At 40.0% G+C, this 21,480-nt stretch overlaps 1 long non-coding RNA gene across 1 annotated transcript; it reads right to left on the bottom strand.

Moving 5' to 3' along the window:
- Window positions 1-6,476: 6,476 nt before the first annotated feature.
- LOC306640305 lies at window positions 6,477-19,137 on the bottom strand. The gene is made up of 3 exons (XR_013757793.1): window positions 18,342-19,137; window positions 12,106-12,282; window positions 6,477-9,367 (listed from the first exon to the last, which is right to left on the bottom strand). It is a non-coding gene; the product is annotated as an uncharacterized lncRNA (long non-coding RNA).
- Between the last annotated feature and the right edge of the window lie 2,343 nt (window positions 19,138-21,480).

The following is a 21,480-nucleotide window of genomic DNA, read 5'->3' as shown; positions in this document are numbered from 1 at the left end:
TGAAAAAACATGTTGGTTTGAAATCATGAGACGCCGTTTCCCTGTATAACCTTTACAAAAATAAACATAATACTCAAATTAGAAAGAGTGAAGAGTGGCAGCCTGAAAATCTGCTTGTTCAAGGGTGAGTCGTTTTTAAGCATTCATTAATCAAATGCTCACTACATCCTGGCACTATGCTAAGGACTTTACTGATACATCTCATTTAACCTTCAGTATGACCCTCTAACCAGGTGCAGGGGCACACATCTGTAACCCCAGTGATTTGGGAGACTGAAGCAGGAGGATTGCAAGTTTGAGGCCAGCCTGGGAAACTTAACAAGACCCTTAGAAACTTAGTGAGACTCTGTCTCAAAAATAAAAAGAACTGAGGACATACTCAGTGGTAGAGTGCCCATGGGTTCAATCCCCAGAACGAAAAACAAAACAAAAACCCCTCCAAGTTAGGTGTTATATTTAGTCTCACTTCAAACTTTTTTAATTTTAATTTTTTATTTTTAGTTGTCAACAGTTCTTTTATTTACCTATTTATATGTGGTACTGAGGATCGAACCCAGGACCTCACACAGGCCAGGCAAGTGCTCTACCACTGAGCCACAAATCCAGCCCCCTCATTTCATACTTGAGGGAACCAAATCTCAGGCATATCATCTAACTTGTTGCAGATTACAGAGCTAGCACATTAGAAAACATTTTAGCAAAGTTCACTTGGTAAATATTTAGTGCCTACTGTGCTGTAGTTTTGTGCTGGGTGATAGTAAGACGACAGTAAAGAGATCTGTAGTCTCTGTAGATGAAGAAAGTAAGGTAAGAAAGTAAGAAAGTAAGGACTTACTTCAGGAGAGTGATGCTAAGAAAGAGGACACACTGGTGCTGTGCGAGTGACAGAAGGGGGGCCCAAAAGAGCCTGGGGGTCGAGGTCTCTTTGAGCAGGTGACATACAAGCTGAAATTTGATGGGTGAACAGGAGTGAACCAGGTCGAGAAGAGGACAGGCAACCTCTTCCAGAGGAAGCATCATGTTTGAAGTCAGGAGATGAGGAAGAGAAAAGGCTATATCATCACTTCTCAGGCTGGGATGACCTTTTTGAGCTGTCTTGAATTGGGGTGAGGGGCACACCATCCAGTCTTGGATGGAAGCTGTTTGTTCCCAGAGACATGTACCAAGTGGGGCGAAGAGCTGCTTCCGCTGAGGTCGGTACCTGACAAGGCTCACCTGTGAGTCCTCAGGGCACAATAATCCCAGCAGACGGGGGAGGGAGTGGTCCTACAGGGGGCGCCTGGGTGGTGTCACACCATAGCCTCATGATTCACTCCTGCACCACTCGAATCCATTGACTTTCTATAATAATTTCTCTCCATCCATAAACAGCTCTTTGAGGATCCTGGTTGATCTCTTTACCCGAAATCTTATAAAAGGAGTTAGTGGGACAAGTTCCAGTTGTACTCCCACAGCTTTCCTGGGGGCTCCATCTGATCCTGCCTTTGTTACCCAATTTGGATCATTCCCAGCCCCTGACTGGCACCTCCGTTGACCTAAGGGAAGACATGGAAGAGCTCCTGGTCCCCACAGCCTTTCAGGCTGTGGCTGCTAATTACTCACTCACTGTCAATATTGCAGAGGTGTCCCAGAGAGCCCTTGGGTGCTCTTTTCCCTGCTCCCTGCAGCCCTGTCTCCTCCTGATGATAAGGAGAGATGCGCTCTACTGGGAGGGTAAAATCTTTTTAAAAATTTTTTCTCGTGCCTACCAGTCTCTTAAAGTTTATTAGGAACCTTGCTGTGTGCTGTGGTGCAAGCATTCTGCCTCTGGAAACTATGGCCTCTAGAAACTCAGAGCCTAGAGTTATGGGACGGGAAGTACAAATGTCCTAAGTGGGTCACTGGGAGTAATGGTGAGCATGGAGGCTTCTACTTCTTACCCCTGATCCTGGGGACACACTGCCTTATAACAGTCATTAATGTAAGATGTATAACATATCCTGAAGGATAGTGCACAATCCTGGAAGAGGGTTATTTCTGAGTCGATACCTTCGCTATGTCTTTAAAAGGCTATTTTACTGATCTATTGGGTTGGCAGCTTCAGCGCAGCATGGTACTAGTGGATCCCATGTCCTACATTCGTAGACACCTTGTTGTGATGCTATGTAAGATCCAATGATGCTGGATCAGGCAGCATGTGAACTCTTGGATTGTAGGGCAAGCTGAGGCACTGTAGGAAAAAAGTCAAACCCATACCCAGAATATGTCAAATGAGTTGATGTGTCCTATCAAATGAATTGAGACCAGGTTTGATTTGGAAAGGATCCATTGTAACCCATTTACCAAGAAGTAACTGGTTGTTTTTCCCCAGGATGATGCCAAATCAGGGACTCAACATTGGACACTGTTGTGCTAGTGGCAGTAGCTGGGTCAGATCTGGTGAGTGGGAGCCCACACTGCCATGCTCAGGCATAACCTCCACCACTGCCACCATGGGGACTACAGTTCATAACCCCATTGTTCCATCACGGTTGAGATGGCTCTGGACAGAGGCTCCTTGACATTAACTGGCCAAGCCATTTTCTTCTACTTTGCGTTGTTGGCATTTTTCATGATGGATGTTCTCTGGTGGATGTTAACGTGTGACACAAAGACCTTCACACTTCATAACAACTCCCATGGGCCCATACACATGCCCCTTCCCCAGACTTCTCTGTCCCCAATCTTCCATGATTATTTGCTCTGGGCTGTTGATCAATAAATCAATACATCTTTATACATTCTAAAAATCCCATAAATCTTTATACATTCTAACATCAGGTTGCTTCTTTTTCCACATAAAGTGGATGACCAGGTGAGATGCCAGGTACTCTGACCTCTGGGAGAAGTTCCCCTTACTGCTATCTTTTTTTTTTTTTTTTCCTTTTGCAGCGCTGGGGATTGAACCTGGGGCCTTGTGCTTGACAGGAAAGCACTGAACACACCAAGCTACATCCCCAGCCCCTTACTGCTATCTTTAAGGCCATCCTGGGGTTGGGAGGGGGGCTGCAGACCTGTAGCATTCTAGTTTCAGCTTGCATCCACATACGGAGATGCCATCTGTTAACAAAGCTCAGGCTTTATTCTCTACTGTCAGCTGGTCTAGCCCACCACACAGCCATAGGCAGAGTAGTGGGGCAGCAGTGGTGGATGACATAGGAGACAGCCTGCAACTCCAGTGGCTGAAGCTTCTATCTTCATTCATGCTTGATCTGGATCTTATTCACTCCATCTTACAATGGATTATCACTGCATCCATCTGACCTTATGACTCGGTGGGTCTGACAGTGCCTCGTTAATAATAGGCAGTTAGGGTTTAATGGTCAGTTGATGTCCCATAGTCACTCAGCTTCTACCAATATATGGATCCTGCAGGTCCTTGGGGGGAAGGACACCGTGAGAATCAGTACTGTATTTTACGTGCATGCCATGGTGTTGAAATGACCTTTCTTATGGGGATCTGGCCTTGAGTTTAGCTGATGGGTCCTGGTGTAAGAACTGGCTCAGTTCTGGAAACTCAACAGGAAATTGTGACTTTCCGTTGGGGAAGCTCACCTCAGCCATCTGCTTGTCCAATCTTGGATATCTTTTGGTAATGTCATTATACTAAAAAATTACTTGTTTGTCTGCCATTAAATGTATATTTAATTATATTAAATATTTAAATATTTTATGTAAATTAAATATATATATGTCGATAGATAGATATATTATATATATTGTTTGTTTGTTTTTGTTTTTCTGGTCCTGGGGATAAACCTATGGCCTCAGGCATACTAGGCGAGTGTTCTACTACTGAGCTACACCACCAGCCATGGCCTATATTTTTATTTGCTAAATCTGACAGATTGACTTTAGGATTTCCATGGCCTACCAGCCATTTCCATAGATCCTTGTGAGTCAGGCCTCCTGGCTGGCAGTTAGACTTTTTGGCCATCTTACTGGGATCCTATCATTCCCATTACAAACTAGGGAACCAGACCTGTCAGAGCACCTGGCCTACAGAACATGGCCAGTGTTGAACCCCTCAACAATAGTAGTGCCCCCTCACCCAAGTGCACTTGGCAAATCCTCTAGGTAATCACCTGAAGAACAGAGTCAGCTGGTGGATTTTCTGGTCTTATACAGAGGATTCATTCTAGCATGGCCTGTTCTCTGAGCCTCTTTAGTACTTGGTGAACAATCTGCCAAAGCAATTCTGATTCTCTGCTTCATTTAATGTGGGCCACCACTTTAACCAAACTCCCTTATAGCCTCCCTAGCAGTTATGAGATCAACCTCCCAGTTACATCCTGGGATATAAGAGTGGCCCACAGTAATAAAGCCTCTTCTACCCAGTTTTTCATTCTGCCCAACTTGATCTGCGTGCCACTCACAGGCAGACTCTCCCGGTTCTTGCCACTACATGTCAGCCAGGTCTGGCGAGTGCTTTGGCATGCTAATCTCTCTCTTTTAGCAGGCCCAGCACTTCCTCAGTTGAGTCATCATGAGCTTTTACTCTAGTGACTGCTCTGATGGCCAGGAGGGGAGTGAGGGCAGATCATAAGAAGGGCTAATGGTGTCTTATAAGGCACCTGCTTATATGAGGCCTCTGAATGAATGAGCCAATTCTGTAGGGCTAAAGGTTCAAGGGAATCAGGAGGATCAAGGATCTTAATCATATTTGACCAGTCTCAGCGTTTCTGTTCTTCCTTATTATGTATCTGACTTTGGCATAAGCAAGTTTTCTAGGCTGAAGATTTTAATCTTGCCTCTGAAATTCTACTTTTAAATTAAGACATGTGTGGGGCTGGGGGTGGTGGCGCATGCCTGTGATCCTAGCAGCTTGGGAGGCTGAGGCAGGAGGATCACAAGTTTAAAGCCAGTGTCAGCAACTTGCTGTCTCAAAATAAAAAAGTAAAAAGGGCTGGGGATGGAGCTCAGTGGTTAAGTGACTCTGGGTTCAATCCCTGGTACAAAACAAACAAACAAACAAACAAACAAACAAACAAACAAACAAACTTCTGTGGGGGCTCAGTCTGTCTTCTGACTGAGGGAGATGAGGTCCTCTTTACATGCTGCTGAGGAAGGAGGGCCTCTAGCTCTCACACTTTGATGGAATTTCGTGATTAATTGATATGAACCTATCATTTCTCCCCCTCTTCTCTTTCTTAGACTCCTTCTTCCTCTCCTCCTTCTTCTTCTTTGGCACTTTCAGCCCTTTGCATTCCCATTTAAATTTAGAAACAGGGGCTGGGGATATAGCTCAGTTGGTAGAGTGCTTGCCTTATAAGCACAAGGCCCTGGGTTCAATCCCCAGCACCACACACAAAAAAAATTTAGAAACAGCTTGTTACATTCTAATAATTAAAAAAATTGTTGAGATTTCTTTTTTGACAATTTTGTTAGTTTTACATTGAATCTGAAAATGGGTTTGGGGAAAATTGACATGTTCATAATACCGAGTCCTCAGTTCCATGAACATGTTATTTAGAATCTCCATTTATTTAGAAGTCCTTCATGTCTTTAACGTTTTATAACTTTCTTTGTAGAGCTTTTGAATCCCTTTTGTTAGAATTAGGCCTAGGCATGTTATGTTATTGATGTTATTATAAGTGATATTTAAAATATTTTCATTTCCTATTCGATTCAAGTATATAGAAATAAATTGAAGTTCTGCATACTGTGAGTAAAGATTTCTGGTTATGGTTAGCCACAGGTGAAGATTGGCCCAATTTCCCAAGGCAAAAGTAAAGCAGTAATGATGTTTACTCCAAAGATTGACGTAGATCAGGGCTTTCTGCAGCTCAAGCCAGTTTTTGCAGATCTACTGGCTTGCCTCGCTGGTCTGAGCGGCAGCTAGTAGCACATCTCCTTGAGTTCCTGTGGGATCTTTTCTTTTGGCTCCTTCAGATACTGGGCTAAGCGTGACTGTGGTTCCATGGCAGGTGGTCTATGGCAGTGAGGCTGGAGGCTTGGAGAATGGATAAGGTTAATGTGAGTTCTGGTGAGAGTGAGAGAAAATAGGCTCTAGACTTATCCTTGTGGGTTCCAGTTGTCCTTTCTCTTTTCCAATTCATGTCCATCTTTCCTGCCTGGCCACCTCCTCTGTGAGTACAGGCTCAGAACCAGTTGCAGAAGAAGCAGTCAAATGGATACTCTTTTATTAGCTCCCAATTGTATAAGGTCAAACCTCTAAAATAAATCATTTATTCTGTGTCATTCCTATGGCTTTTCTTCTCTGATTATTTTAGTCAGGTTTTTTTTTGCTGCGGTGACCAAAAGACCTGACAAGAACGATTTTAAAGGAGGAAAAGTTTATTTTGGGGCTCATGGTTTCAGAGGTCCCAGTTCATAGACAGCTGGCTCCATTGCTGAGGGCTCAAGGTAAGGCAGAACATCATGGCAGAAGAGTACGTCACAGGAAAGCAGCTCAGAATATCATACCAGGAAGGACAGAGAGAGAGAGAGAGAGAGAGAGAGAGAGAGAGAGAGAGAGAGAGAGAGAGAGGGGGAGAGATCCACTCAGTAAGGACAAAATCCATAGCCCAAAGGCATGCCCCCAGCAACCCACCTCTTCCAGTCACAACATACCTGCCTGCAGTTGCCATCTGGTTAATCCCTGTCAGGTGATTAACACACTAATTATATTAAGGCTCTCACAACACGATCATTTCTCCTCTAAATCTTCTTGCATCATCTCACACAAGAGCTTTAGGGGGACACCTCATATCCAGACCATAACACTGATCAAACCTCTCTCTAACATATTGACCTTACATACAGAAACTTTACTAAATTCATTGACTAATTCTCATAATTTAACTCTAAATTATGATGCATTTTTTATGTACAGAATCATGTCATCTGAGAAACTTTCCACTCTATTTTTTTTTTCTTGACTATACCACATGTTGAATAAAATGATGAGGGCAAGAATTCCTGTCTCATTCCTGATCGCATTTCATCATGAGATATGATGTTCGATGTAGGGTTTTCCCTCTTCTTTTTCATAGAAATATCTTTAGGATATTGAGAAAGTCACTTCCAGGGATGAGAGTGTGGCTCAGTGAGACAGCACTTGCCCAGCATGCACAAGGTCCTGGATTTGATCCCCAGTGTGTGTTATACACACACACACACACACACACACACACACACACACACACACACGTTCCATTCTCTTCCTGGTTTACAAAGAATTTAATCATAAATAGGCAAATGCATTATATGCCTATTTTGCTATAAGATAATCAATGATATTTCTACTTTATTCTGTGAGTTGGTAAAGTATATTGTTTGATTTTCTAATGTTAAACTAACCTTGTATTTCTGGAATAAATCCTATAAATAAATTCTGTGTACTACTAGGTTTTGTCTTTAATAGTTCTTTTAATATTTTTCATGTACATACATGTGTGATACTGGCCTGTAATTTTCCTTTTCTTGAATGTCCTTGTTAAGTTTTGGTATCAAGTTTAATTAGATTCATAAAATTAGTGGGGAAATGCTCTTTCTTTTGTTAAAGTATGGAAAGGTTTTATGAGGTTGTTGCTTTCATTGATTAATTGGATTAACCGGGGAGGCTATCTGGGCTCTCGGATTTCTCCACGTGAAGACTGCTTCCTAATACGCAGACTATCTCTGACTTATGATCATTTGACTTATAATTTTTTGAATTTAGGATAATGTGAAAGCAATATATATTCAGGAGAAATCATATTTCAAATAAAAAAAAATTTTTGTACTGGGAATGGAACCCGGGTATTCTTTCTTTACTACTGAGCTAAGTCTCCCTTTATTTTGAGACAGGGTCTTCCTAAGTTGTTTAGGGCCTTGCTAAGTTGCTGAAGCTGGCCTTGAATTTGTAATCTTCCTACCTTAGCCTCCCAAGTCCCTGGAATTATAGGCATGCACCAAGGTACTTAGTTCAAATTTAAAATTTTGATCTCTTCCTGAGCCAGTGAAATGAGTACTTGCCCAACTGATAACTGCACAGTATACTGTGTTGCTAGTGGTTTTTGGATAGTGTGTTTTATGTTTTCACATCCCATCCCATCTACAAAATACCTGTTTATGGTGTGTACATGAGATACTCAATACAGAAGATTTGCATTAGCCTGAAATTGGACAAAATTTCTACACAAATCTTCTGGGCATGTTTAAGGCAGGCTAGGCTAACCTAAGGTGCTTGGTGGGTTAGGTGTATTAAATATAGTTTTAACTAGTGATTTTTTAATTCTTAATGGGGTTATCAGAACGTACATCGAGGAACATCTGTATATGCATTTGGACCTATAAACAGGTACTGTTTTGACAACTTTCTGTGAATTTTAAATTTTTATTTATTTTAATTTTATTTTATTATTGCTGCTAGGATGCTTTATCACTGAGATATATCTCCAGTCCTTTTCATTTTTTATTTTGAGATGGGGTCTTGCTAAGTTGTTGAGGGTCCCACTCAACTGCTGAGGCTGGCCTCAAACTTGTGACCCTCCTGTCTCAGCTTCCTGAATTGCTGGGATTACAGACAAGTGCAACATTCCATGAATTTAAGTATGTTGTATTCTACTTACTCAGTTAATATGTATTCTCATTTCCACTGATTTATTTTTGATTTTTGGGATATTTCAAAGTGCATTGCTGAAATTAGCATGCATGGAATTTAATTTAATAGAGCAGGATAAAGGGTTCAGAAATAGGTACTAACACATATAATCAACTGATTTTCAGTGAAGGTGAAAGGATAGTACAATGGGGGAAAAGATAGTCTTTTTGACACAAGGTCCTGGAAAAACTAGATAGATATTTGTAAGGAAAAAACATGAACTGTAACCCTTACCTCAAACTGTATATAAAAATTAACCCGAGATGAATCAGATCTAAATGTAAAAGCTTAAACTATGAAACTTTTAGAAGAAAAGATATGACAACATCGCTATGATTTTAGAGTAGTCAAAGATATCTTAGGACACAAAAATAGTAATCATAAAAGGGAAAAAGAATAAATTAGACTTTGACAGAATTAAAAAACTTTTGCTTTTTGAAAGACATAAGAAAATGAAAAGGAAAAGAGACTGGGCGAAAGGATTCACAATTTATATGTCTGACAAAAAGCTTGTATCCTAAATATATAAACAAGTCTTACTACTTAATAAAAAGACAAATAACCCAATTAAAAATTGGGCAAAGGACACATGCCTGGAATTGCAGTAATTCAGGAGTCTGAGTCAGGAAAATTGCATGCTCAAGACCAGCCTGAACATCCCAGCAAGACTATCTCAAATAAAAAATAAAAAGGACTGGGGATGAAGTCCAGTGGTAGAACAATTGCCTGGCATGTTTGAGGACCTGGGTTCAATCTTCAGTGCTGAAAAAGAAAAAGAAAATTGGACAAAGGATATAAATAGACATTTCACAAAGGAAGACACACAAATAGTCAACAAGCATACGAGAATATTCTCAATATCTTTATAATGCAAATTCAAATTACAATGAAATACCACTAATTATCCACTAGAATGCCTAAACTTTAGGATGACTGACAACAGTAAGTGTTGGAGAGGGTGTAGAGTGACTAGAATTCTGGTACATTGCTGGTGGGAGTGTGCAGTGCTACTGGATGTGACAATGGCAAAACCGTCAGTTCTTATAAAGTTAATATGCTTTTATGTTGACTCAGCAGCAATTGTATTTCTACACATTTACACAGGAGAAATGAAAACGTATATCCAGAAAAAGATACACATATGATTGTTCATGGCTGCTTTTATCATAATGGCCAAAACCTGAAAATAGCCCAACAACAGATGAATAAATAAATAAATCACATCATGTTCACATAATAGACTATGGTTAAGCAATGAAAAGGAGCAAAACTTTGATAAGTGCAACAACATGGGTGAATCTCAAAACCTTATTTTAGGCAAAAGAAGCCAGATGCAAGAGCATGTGCTACATAATTCCATTTATATGAAATTCTAGAATGGCAAAATTTAATTTATAGTTCTAAAAAGGAGATTATTTATTGCCTGGGCAGGAGGTAGGTGGAGGATTTATTGCAAAGAGCCTTGAGGGAATTTAGGGGTGATAGAAATGTTATGTAATTTGATTGGGGTGGTAGCTACATGAGTGTATGCATTTATTAAAACTCCTGTGAACTGTATGGTTGAAATGGGTGCATTTTATTGTATGTAAAGCATGCTTTAAAAAAGAAATGAAGCCAGGTGCGGCAACTTATGCCTGTAATCCCAGTGACTGGGGAGGCTGAGGCAGGAGGATGGCAAGTTCAGTCAGCCTCAGCAATTTAGCAAGGCCGTAAGCAACTCAAGGAGATCCTGTCTCTAATAAAATATACAAAAGGGCTGGGGATGTGGCTTCGTGGTTAAGTGTCTCTGGGTTTAATGCCTGGTACCTAAAAAAGAAATGCACATATATATACCCACCCAGGGAGGGGTGAGGGGGAAGGAAAAAAAATTAACAGATGAATCAAAAACTATTACCCTAGGTAAATGTATGATTACACAAATGGTATGCCTCTACTTCATGTACAAACAGAGAAACAAGATGTATCCCATTTGTTTACAATACAAATAAATTAAAAAAGAAAAATACATACCCACCCAGTAAAATGAAGAGGCGTAGGATTGGTTTTGGATTTTGTTTTTCATTCTAAGACTTCATAAAATTGATTTTTTAAAAACCATATATATATGTACGTGTATATATATGTGTGTGTGTGTGTGTGTGTATGTATATATATTTGTGTGTGTGTGTGTGTGTGTGTGTATATATATATATATATATATATTTTTTTTTTTTTTTTTTTTTTTTTTTTTTAGTACCAGGGATTGGACCCAGGGGTGCTTAACCACTGAGCTGCATCCCCAGCCCACTCCTTTTTTAAAAAAAAATTTTTTTAATTGTGGATGGACACAATATCTTTATTTATTTTTTTATGTGGTGCTGAGGATCAAGCCCAGTGCCTCACATGTGTGAGGCAAGTGCTCCTCCACTGAGCTACAGCCCCAGCCCTCCCCAGTCATTTTTATTTTTTATTTTGAGGCAGGGTCTTGCTAAATTGCTTAAGGCCTCGCTAAGTTGCTGAAGCTGGCTTTGAACTTATGATCCTCCTGGCTTCAGCCCCCTGGGTTGCTGGGATTACAGGCATGTGCCACCTTACATTTCTTTACTAAAGAATATTGACATAATGAGAGGAAAGAAAGGAGGTAGAGTCATAGAAAACTCTTTTGAGAAGTTTTGCAGTGAAGGAGAGCAGAGAGTGGAGCTTTGATTTATTTGGAAGAGATGTGATTTCATGGGAGTTATTTCTTAAATAATACATAAAACTAGGCATGGATCCGTTATATATCTCTTATATAATTATAAACCAAAAGGAATTTACAAGTTAAATGTAAATGAAATTTCAGGATCAATTCTATTTAACAATGTAACATAGAGTTTCTCAGTAGAATTTTTGCCAAATAAATTATGAGGCATATTTAGGAAAATGACTGGAAAAAATTTATTGCAAAATGCCTACAAAGATGGCCCATGAATATAAATAGAGCAATTTGAATTTTCTTCCTATACTTTTCTACATATTTGAAATTTTCTGTAATGAATATGTAAAACTTATATAACCAGCTAAAGATAGTATTTTCAAAAGACAGGATAATTAATACCAATTTTCAAATAGGTATACATATAATTTGTATGTTTTTTAATATCAGCATATCGACATACCCATCTTGCTTTTGTTATCTTTCATATTTCTGTACCCAGGTCTGTCCTTAATTTAGGGTCCTTTCCTCTCCAGCACCAAATAGTTCCCAGTCAGTTGGGATGGCACAGCCTGAAATAATAAGAGGTTATCCCAGAGGGACATTTGGCTGCTCCACTCAAGTGTCCCTTTCTATAACAACTATTTTATTATGTCTCTTTTATTGTTTTGAATGGAAATCATAGAAAAGAAAACCCACCCATACACGTAGCTTCTACCCTGATCCAGATGATGCTCTAAATAAAGAAAAATATAAAGAAGGTCGTAACAAAACAAATCCTTTGGTGTGACTACATTAGAAGACAATAAAAGTGTCAGGTGCTCACCTGCATATGTGTAATCAATGTGAATACTCTGCTTCAAAGAAATGCAGAAAACTGGGTGAGGCAGGTAACCCAAATACCACAGGAGGTCTAGTGATGTAATTTTCCAAAATGGTGAACAACTATTGATGAAGTTCTGAACGAATCAATCTTCCTTCAACTTGTATGGTAATTGCATTCCTGGAAAATTGAATGAACATTAAAACTATCTATGAGGTAGGCGTGATGGCGCATGACTGTAATCCCAGCAGCTTGGGAGGCTGAGGCAGGATTGGGAGTTCAAAGCCAGCCTCAGCAAAAGCAAGGAGCTAAGCAACTCAGTGAAACCCTGTCTCTAAATAAAATACAAAATAGAGCTGGGGATGTGGCTCAGTGGTCAAGTGCCCCTGAGTTCAATCTCTAGTACCAAAAAAACAAAACAAACAAACAAGCAAAATAAAACAAACAAGAAAAAAACCCAAACCATCTATAAGCTTAATACTCGTGTCCCATGGGCCATTTGAATGCCATGTGGAATACAGGAGAATTCTTTGAATTGAACTGCCCTGTTGCATCGCTAGATGCCAGCATTTATAGCCTCCAACTGCTTTAGCATCCCACGCAAATAATTCCTCACATTTCCAAAATACCCCTTAGTGAATAGCTGAGATTCTCAGCTGAGAGTCATTACTCTGAAGCCTTCCTCCTTCCTGGTTCACTTCACTTTCTTCCTAAAATGAACAGAAGGAGGAAGCAACTGACAGGGAAATCAGCATTATAGACACAAGTATTTTATTTATTTATTTATTTATTTTTTTTTGGTACTGGGAATTGAACCCAGGGACATTTAACCACATGCCAGCCCTTTTTATGTTTTTATGTTTTATTTTGAGACAGGGTCTCTCTGGGTTGCTTAGGACCTCTCTAAGTGGCTGAGGCTGGCTTTGAACTCTGTATCTTCCTGCCTCTGCCCCCTGAATTGCTGGGATTACAGGTGTGTGCCACCGTACCTGGTTAGACGTGTGTATTCTTGACTTGAGGTGTCTGCTCTTCCAAATTTTGCCCTCACTCAACCTGCACCACAAACCTCCAGCCTGTCTGAGGCCCTGTTTACTAAAACTGTACCGAATCATATTTTCCCCTCTGGAGTCCCAAATGGTTGCTATCTCCTCTCAGGTTCTAGCCAGTGTGTCATCCCTAAGCAGTGGCCTGTTTTTTTTTTTTTTTTTTTTTTTCAGATTTTTAAAAAATGTGGTAAAATACAAATGATAGACCATCTTCGCAATTTTAAGTGTACAGTTCAGTCGTGTTGAGCACATTCACATTATTGGAAGTCAACCTCCACAGCTTTTTTCATCTTGCCAAACTGAATTCTGTAGTCACCAAACAACCCCTCCCAACTCTAATGTAACAAACATCCATCAGATACACTGCAAGCAAGTACATCTGCAGGTGAGCTCCAGAAAGAGCCACTGCCAGACCAAAGGATATGTGCAGTTGAAATTTAAGACAAATATTTTCAAGTTGCCCTCCTAAAAAGTTGTACCAAGTTGCACTCACACAGTGTATGCTAATCATTGGAAGTTGCTAATAAACCAACTTTCTTGTATGAACTATCCCACCGGGATCCCAAATACCACAGGGGATCTAGTGATGTGATGTGACTTTCCAAACTGAACAACTATCGATGAAGTTCTGAATGAATCAATCTTTCTTCAAATTGTATGGTAGTTTCATTCCTGGAAAATTGAACGTATATTTAAGCCATCTATGAGCTCCATGCATGTCATGTCACATGGGCCATTTGTATGTCAAGTGGGATGTAGGAGAAATTAGTAGATGAGAGAGTTTTTCTTCCTAGAAATAATCTAGCTGGTAAATGAAGTAGGAACGATAGAATAACAGCATTTTGCAACACCTGATGAATGAATGAATGGGTGTAGGCATTGAGCATCAAAGTCTGCTAACATCACAAAGAACACATCGGTATGTATAAAAACATCACACTACGTACCCCAGTAGGACAAACACAACACCATCTGAGGTAGTCATGCTTTGGAAAAGCTAAACTGGAATCTGACTGGGCTTCAGGCTAGTTTACATCAGCGGTTCTCAAGGCGTGGTCATTGTCTCACAGAAACTTGTTAGAAATGCAAATTTTAGGAATTCATCCCAGACAAGAATCAGAAACTCTGAGGGTGGGGCTCTGCAACTTGTCCTAACAACCATAGGGTGATTCTAATACCTGCTAATGACTGAGAATCACTCAGTGCCAATCCAATGCCAATTTATAGCAAGTATGGAGGAACATATTAACATCATGATGATTTGGATAAAACAAACAAACATACTTGGAAAATTCTATCAGACTATGACCTAGTTTCTTTAAATGTAAATTGCAAAGCAATAAAAAAGAAATGAAAGGGAACTTACAAAGACAGAAGAAATATATCAACCTACTGCACATTTTAGACTTTATTTGGATCTTAATTCAAATGAGTAGGCTAAAAATATTTTATAACATTTATGAACTATCATAGGCCTTCAGTATTCCCAGGTTGGCATCTACAAATTTAACCAACTGCTGATTGAAAATATTTAAAAGAAAAATTGCTTCTGTACTGAACCTATACAGACTTTTTTGCTTGTTATTATTCCCTAAGCAATACAACTACTTACATAGCATTTACATTGTATTAGGTATTATAAGTAATCTAGAGATGATTTAAAAAATACAGGAGGATGTGCATAGGTTATAAGCCAATATTTTGCCATTTTATATAAGGAATTTGAGCATTCATGAATTTTAGTCCTGGAATCAATTCCCCACAGATACTGAGGAATACAATTGACAATTTTGGCACTAGGTATTTGATTTAATAATGTAATAATAATTAATGTAATATAATATAATAATGTAATATAATATAATGTAATAATTTACTAGGAATTAAACCTAGGGGAGCTTTACTACTGATCTATAACCACAGCCCTTTTTAAGTTTTTATTTTGAGACAGGGTCTCACTAAGTTGTTTGGGGCCTAGCTAAATTGCTGAGGCTGGTCTTGAACTTTCGATCCTCCTGCCTCAACCTCCCAAGCTGCTGGGATTACCGGCATGCACCACCACACCTGGCCCAAAGCTTATCTTTTAACAGATGTTATATTTATGGGCAAAATGATATGACATCTTCAATTTGTTTCAAAATAATGCTGGACAGGTAGATAAAAATATAATTGGACAATGGGGAACTGTAAAGCCAAGCGTGGAGCCTGTAGAGACAATGCGTGGCAGCCTCATAGTCCCATACCTCCCTCAGCTCTGACTTAAGAGATCTCTGAATTTGTCTTTTCCCAAGAAGAACAAGAAATGACTGAGGCTCAGGTTTCTTGGAGCCTCTGCAGTGTCCCTGGACGAGACCCCTTAATGAAGGTTGTAGGATCATCTTCCTGATCCCAGCAGCTCCAGTTGAGTCTATGGATCCTACCAAACTTGGAGATCCTTGGAAGAGTGGCATTGTCAGTAAGAGAACCCCAAGGTTGAAGTTCAGTGTGAACATGGCAGCCAGCCGGGACTTGCCCCAGCAAGGGAGACATGGCAAAGCCTGTGAGATACCAGTGTCATTTGAGGATGTGACTGTGGACTTCAGTAGAGAGGAGTGGCAGCAATTGGACTCTACACAGAGATGCCTGTATCAAGATGTAATGCTGGAGAACTACAGCCACCTGCTCTCAGTGGGGGGAAGTACAGATACAGAAATACATACCCACATAGAATGAAGACAATGTGAAAACATATAAGAAGAAGGTGGCTTTGGAATGGAATTATACATTTACAAGCCAAGAAACACCTAAAGCTACCAGAAGCTAGGAGAGAGGCATGGGACTGATCCTTTCGTAGTGCTGTCAAATAGAGCATGACCTTGCTGACACCTTGATTTTGGAATATTTGTCTCTAGAACTATGAGCCAATAAATTTCTGCTGCTTCAAAAAAAAGAATATATATATAATTGGAAATTAGGGGTTGGTGGTAATTAGGACTGATGATGGGCACATGGGTTTTATTATACTATTTTGTCTACCTTTGTATATGTTTGGAATTTTTCCATAGTAAAATGCTAAAATATTTTTCGCTTTGATATTGTGGGGCACAATGTGAATCTGCAAGGAATACTTTGGATTTAGAGACATTACTCCCACATTAAGCCCTAGTTTTTCTGTTTATTCATCTTTACCATCCTCATTTTCTTCATCTGTAAAATAAAGTAGTGAGAATTAAGTGATGTCATGTATTCCAATCCTTTGCGGATGGAAGGTTCTATTATCCAGACTGTGAGTCCCTTATAGTCAAACATGACATCTTCTGATGTTTTTTCAACAGTATTCGGCCTTTTTTTTTTTTTTTTTTTATGCGGTGCTGGGGATCGAACCCAGGGCCTTGGTGCACGCAAGGCAAGCACTCTACCAGCCCCAGCCCCAGCCTTTTTTTAAAAAAAAATTATTTTAGTTGTAGATGGACACAATACCTTTATTTATTTATTTATTTACTTACTCACGTGGTGCTGAGGATCGAACCCAAGTGCCTCACACATGCTAGGCAAGTGCTCTACCACTGAGCCACAACCCCAGCCCTCAACCTGTTTTATTATTCAATTAAAACAGTATTTATCAAATAAATGAATGAATAGGCATGTCCCACATTCTAGGTTTCACACTCCAACACAGTACCATTCTTGGTCATGGATTCAATAATTAAAACTTAAAGTGAATGAATCAAATTAGGAGACACATTCTGAAAATTATTATTTAAAATATATGGTATACATTGTAAATAGTGTGTATTACAGATTCTCTTTGCTCCCCTTTTTTAGTGGTTGCTCCTAGACTGAAAGCAGTGGAAAGAGGGAAGCTCTTGCTCCATATCTTCACTTGAGTGCAAAAATAAATCAAGTGAAAGCTCGATTGTTTTAGGTCTTTATCCTTGTAGCTCCTCTATATTCCACTAGAGGGCGCTCTATGCTGCTAGTGTCGCTGAGGTGTGGGGTACCCAGGAGACAAGGTTCCTTGAGTGCCGGGACTCTTTAACAAAGGTATAGGGAGGTTCTACTGTGTGGTTAGCAGTGTCAGTTGCTGGGGATACACAGAACAGGACGTAGGCCCTGCCCTTAAGGGACTCAGTCTAGAGCGGAGGCAGACACGTAAACAATAATGACAGTGTATTGCAAGGACTATAATAAAAGTGTCGCAAGGTGCTAAGGGAACTATTAACTCTTGCTCCAGGGGTGAGGGAAGATTTCCCTGAATGGAAGCTCAACTTTGAAAGACAAATGAAGGTTACCAGATGGACAGAGTAAACAGAACAGTATGTGCAAATACGTGGAGGTAAGCATAAGCAAATAATTAATTTCGCATGATAAAAAATAAGGTTTAAAGAGCCTGGAAAATAGGGGAAGAGGGACTGGACAGTGGGCAGCAGCCAGATCATGAAAGGACTTAAGCCACAAAAGAAAAGCGTCAGTTAATGTATACCTATAACTGGATAATTCTGAGGGATTATACTCTTTTTAAAAAAAATATTTTTAGTTGTATACGACACAATACCCTCTTTATGTAGGTTTCTTTTTTTTTTTTTTTTCTTAATATGGTGCTGGGGACTGAACCCAGTGCCTCACATGTGCTAGGCAAGCACTCTACCACTGAACCACAACTCCAGCCCCAGGGGATTATACTCTTACCTTGGTTATGCACAAAATAAGTTTTAGGGCATTTATCTTTTAAATAATCCTCAGGGACCATTTATATACTTCACAAGGTCATCATTCTTAAGATTTTATAATCAGTGCCCAGTTTGGTCATTTACTTTTCTGCTTTTGGATTTGGATTTTGGATCTGACTTTTCAATGTATCAGAAAATCGAGCCCACTCTCAAAGCATGAAGATTTGCCATCATGAAGGATTTAAAAAAAATCAAGCTTCTAAGGCAAATTCAAAAGAGTCATTCTAGGAATGTTTGAAAGAATGTCAGCATCATTGGAATAAAAACTTTTGACAACAACTTTAAATAACTTTTTTTTTCTTTGTCTGTTTTTAAACCCTCCCTCCCGCTTTCCTCTGGGCTAGGGTATAGCGTGTAGTTCAGCAGGACTGACATTCAGAGGACAGGTGCCAGGTGCCCCTGGAACGATTGGAAGAACTGAGCACTGAGGCTGAGAGGGTTCCCGAGTCTCCCTTTCTGAAGCTGGGCTTCCGCCCTGACTCACCTGAAAACTCACACCTCCTTCGCTCCGACAGGCAGCTGACTCCCTTTCCACCCAGTAGCACTTCTGAGCCGACGAGTCCAACCAGCTTGTTGCCCCGAAGGCACGGGCCTCGGAGGGAAATGGAGGGGAGGGCGGCCAGGCTGGGACGCCGGCTCAGCACTTAGGTGGTTTTGCAGCATTCAACAGATTCACCGGGAAGCCAAGCGCTCACTGTGCCCTGGGAGGATTTCAGTGTGGCTGGATTTTAAGGAGGATAGGGGTTTCTAGTCTGTGAAACTTCTTTGCTTTTTGTTTTATCCTTTCCCCTAGTTCTGGGGATTGAACCCAGGGGCGCTCTACATCCCCAGCACCCCCGCCCCCATCTTTTTAAAGACAGGGTCTCTCTAAGTTGCCCAGGTTGACCTTGAACTTGAATCTTCCTGACTCAGTCTCCCTAATTGCTACTGTGAAGCATTTTAAATCAGAACAGTCGATTCTTAAAATGTAAAGGGCTGGCAGGGTCCTTAGAAGTCACTTGGTCCTATCCCATTGTTATATAAATATGGAAATGAGAACCTGAATATTTAAAATAGGGTGATATCGTACCCCCTTGTGTCTGGGACAACCCTGGTTTATGCTTGTTTTTTTTTTTTTTCAGAGTAAATAGCAAAATGTCACTTTCACATTCAAAATGTCCCCATTTGTACAATAAATTATATGGTCATCCACACCCTACCATAAGAGAAAAGAAAAGTGTAGGGCAGGGTGTGGTGTCCCCGTGCATGTACTCTCAGTGTCCTGGAGAAGCTCAGAAAGGAAGATGATGACTTTAAGATCATCTTCAAGAAGTTAGCAAAACCCCAAGCAACTTGGTGAGACCCTGTCCCAAAATAAAAAGTATGTGACTCAGTGGTAAAGTACCCTTGGGTTGAATCCCTTGTGCCAAAAGAAACAAACAAACAAACAAAAAACCTGTAAGGAAGAAATGTTAGAGGAAAGAAACAGAATGCAAAACATATATAAATGCAAAAATAGAAATGAATCTAGCACTTCAGTCTTTTTCCAATGATTTTATTGCTAAATTCTATTGTCTTTCATAGGTTATTGCTAGAGTCATAAATTTAAAAGTCTTGGCTAATTTGGGGTTTCTTATTACTTGTACTATGGTTAAATTCTATTGGCTGTTACAAACAAATCACTACAAACCATTTTTGTAAAAATACTAAAGAAATAAAGTAGGCCAAAACCAAAATGGGAGTGCTTTTTGGTGTAACAACCTGGGTTTGGCTTTGTCAAGAAACAAGCATTTTTAGGCAAAACTTCCACTTCCACTTCCAGTTCCCTTCTGCTGACGGAGCTGTTTCCTCCCTCACATGTCCACTGAATACCTATAGGGTGTCACATACTGTGTGGAGCAAGGCAGATGAGGGCACCCTTTTTCAAGAAGTCAGTGAATGTCTAATGACTGTTTCTGCAAACTCTTATAAATGTTTTATATGAATGTCACATCTGTCTCATGGCTTGGAATTCTCTTTGTTCTGGTGTACTTTCATTAAAATATGAAATCATTACTGTAGAGATGGCATCTTTTTTTTTTTCCAGTCAAGTTTTTATTTGCATACCTCAAAAAAGTACACAAATCAGAAGTGTTCAGCCTGATGCACTTTCACAAACTGAACACACATGTGTGACAAGCACTGAGATCAAGAAATCGCAGGTCCAGAACCCCAGAAGCCACCCTGGTGCCCTCTTCAGTCACTGTGCTCACCCCAAGGACGACCACTATCTTATCTTTTATCATCAGAGATTAATTTAGCCTGTGTTGAACTCAATATAAGTGACATCACATAATGAATATTCACAGGGTTTTACAAACATGTGAACTCATTGCCAATGTTTACAGAGTGGGGTTTCTCACATAAAGATCCAGATTTTCTGCTGCTTTTTAAAAAAGATGTGACAGGATCCTTCTGGTGATGAAAATGTTCTGTATCTTGACTAAATCAACGTTAATGTCCTTGTTTGATATGGCACTAGATTTTATGAGATGTTCTCAATGGGGGGAAATGGGTAAAGGGCACAGGGGACCTCTCGGAATTAATTCCTCCGTTTCTCTCTTGCCCTCCTCCCCCCACCCCAGGTACTGGTGACTGAACCCAGGGCCTCCTGCATGCTAGGCAAGTATACCAACACTGAGCTACACCCTGACTCTTAAACAAAAAAAATTTTTTTTTGTTTGTATTTTGAGATAGGGTCTTGCCAAGTTGTGAGCTGGCCAGGAACTTGCTATCTCCTCCTTCAGCTTTCTAAGTAGATGGGATTACAGGCATGTGCCACAACACCCAGTCAATTTCTTTTTCTTTTATTATTTTCATTTATTTATTTACTTAGTTTTTTAGAAAAATCAGAACTTTATAGCTATACATTAGTAGTTGGATTCATTTTGACAAAATCATACATGCATGGAATTCTATTTCAGTTCACAATCCCCTCCACACCCAGCCTATTTCTCATAGCTGCATATAAAAATACAAGTATCTCAAAACCAAAAGTTTTATTAAAATGAAAAATAACACTAAAAAGTTAAAAAAAAAAAAGGAAGGAAGAAAGAACAAATATTAGGCTTGCCTTTTCTCATAGCAACAGCTGGCTGGAGCTGGGGAGCTGATGGTCTGTGGATGGAGACACGTGCTCTCGCTTGCTACAGTCCCCACTCACTTATTGTCACACACTTGGCCAGTGCTGCTCATTTGTTACCTGCCTACTTCCAGGTCTGAGTCAATGCCAGGTAGAGTGGGGAGCTACAAACTGCTTCTTTTTATTTTCTGTTTTGCAGTACTAGGGATTGAACCCAGGGGTGCTCTACCACTAAACTACGTCCCCAGTCTTTAAAAACTTTTTTTTTTGAGACAGGGTCTTTCTAAGTTGCTGAGATGGGTCTCAAATTTGTGATCCTCCTGCTTCAGCTTCCTGCAATGCCACGCCCATGGTACTCACTGTATCTGCACTTTTTTCATCTATGTGCTGTTTCAGGATTGGATTTCCTCAATCCAGTTCACCATGGAGAGTTCTACTGGATTTTGGCATTAGCTTTGTCTATTTGACTCTGGTTTTCATTTTACATCTCTGCTGGGATCATGGGCGGGGCTGGGTGGAGCCT

Source organism: Sciurus vulgaris (assembly GCF_902686455.1).
Source record: "Sciurus vulgaris genome assembly, chromosome: 11".
Lineage (NCBI taxonomy): Eukaryota > Metazoa > Chordata > Mammalia > Rodentia > Sciuridae > Sciurus > Sciurus vulgaris.
This window is presented reverse-complemented; position numbering and strand designations above follow the sequence as displayed.